Source organism: Pteropus alecto, unplaced genomic scaffold (genome assembly GCF_000325575.1).
Source record: "Pteropus alecto unplaced genomic scaffold, ASM32557v1 scaffold109, whole genome shotgun sequence".
In the NCBI taxonomy this organism is placed as follows: Eukaryota; Metazoa; Chordata; class Mammalia; order Chiroptera; family Pteropodidae; genus Pteropus; species Pteropus alecto.
The window spans coordinates 2,127,082-2,128,222 of NW_006494608.1; the positions used below are offsets into that span (position 1 = coordinate 2,127,082).

General features: G+C 48.9%; 1 pseudogene; it reads left to right on the plus strand.

Annotated features, from left to right (window-relative positions):
- The first annotated feature begins 297 nt into the window (after positions 1-297).
- LOC102893629 lies at positions 298-886 on the plus strand (annotated as a pseudogene).
- The last annotated feature ends 255 nt before the right edge of the window (positions 887-1,141 follow it).

The window sequence follows — 1,141 nt, forward strand, 5'->3', positions numbered from 1 at the left end:
AATTGGTCCTAGTCATAGATCTAGGAAAAGGAAGGCAACGGAGGCTGTGGCAGAGACAGATCCTGAGCTAGAGTTGGAACCAGGCAACTACACTGACTAACCCACAGGGCTGTGCCACGCAGAAATGGCTCAGTGAGTCCTCCCATGACCCAAGCCAGGTCCCCAAGTGCTGGGCTACAGACTGGTCTCAGAGGCAGGGGCTCTGGAGTCGATCCTGAGTCGGGCTTTACTCACCCTCTGACAGGGGCTAGCTCTTTTGAAAGCACCTTCTTCAACAGCAGAATGATGCAGGCCACTATGACCAAGAACTCCACATCCATCCCTGTGGCCAAACCTGAGCGGGCCAAGGCCTCCAGGAAATCAACAGACCACCCCCCAGATACTCAGACATGATCGTGGCTGCCATCCAGGCAGAGAAGAACCTGGTTCCTCAAGCCAGTCCATTCAGAAGTACATGAAGAGCCACTACAAGGTGGGTGAGAATGTCAACTGGCAGATTAAGTTGTCTATCAAGCGCCTGGTTACCACTGCAGTCCTCAAGCAGACCAAAGGAGTGGGTGCCTCATGGTCCTTCTGGTTGGCCAAGAGCGATGAACCCAACAGGTCGGTGGCCTTCAAGAAGATGAAAAAGGAAGTCAAGAAGGTGGCCATGCCAAAGAAGTCAGCCAAGCCTAAAATGGCTGCCTCCAAAGCACCTAGCAAGAAGCCCAAAGCCATCCCAGTCAAGAAGGCCAGGAAGAAGCCAGCTGCTACGCCCAAGAAAACCAAAAAACCCAAGACTGTGGAAGCCAAGCTATTCAAGGTATCCAAGCCTAAGCAGGCCGAACCAGTGAAGTCCAAAGCCAAGTCCAGTACCAAGAGGGCCAGCAAGAAGAAGGAACAGTGAAGCTTTTCTTGTGGATACTCCTGCTTGTCTCCTATTTTCTGTAAATGTGTTTCTCCTTTCTTCTCTCTTACTTCTCATCTGCAGCCCCTTGTCCCTTTCTATTCTGACTTAATGACAGACAGAATTTGGATTCCTCAGAAATTGGGGAATAGTTCATTTTTCCTTAACCAGTCGTGAAAGGACAGCAAAAACGATTACATCTCTGTAATGATGAGAATGTACTTAAAATTTTTTTGTTTTAATTTGTTATTAATC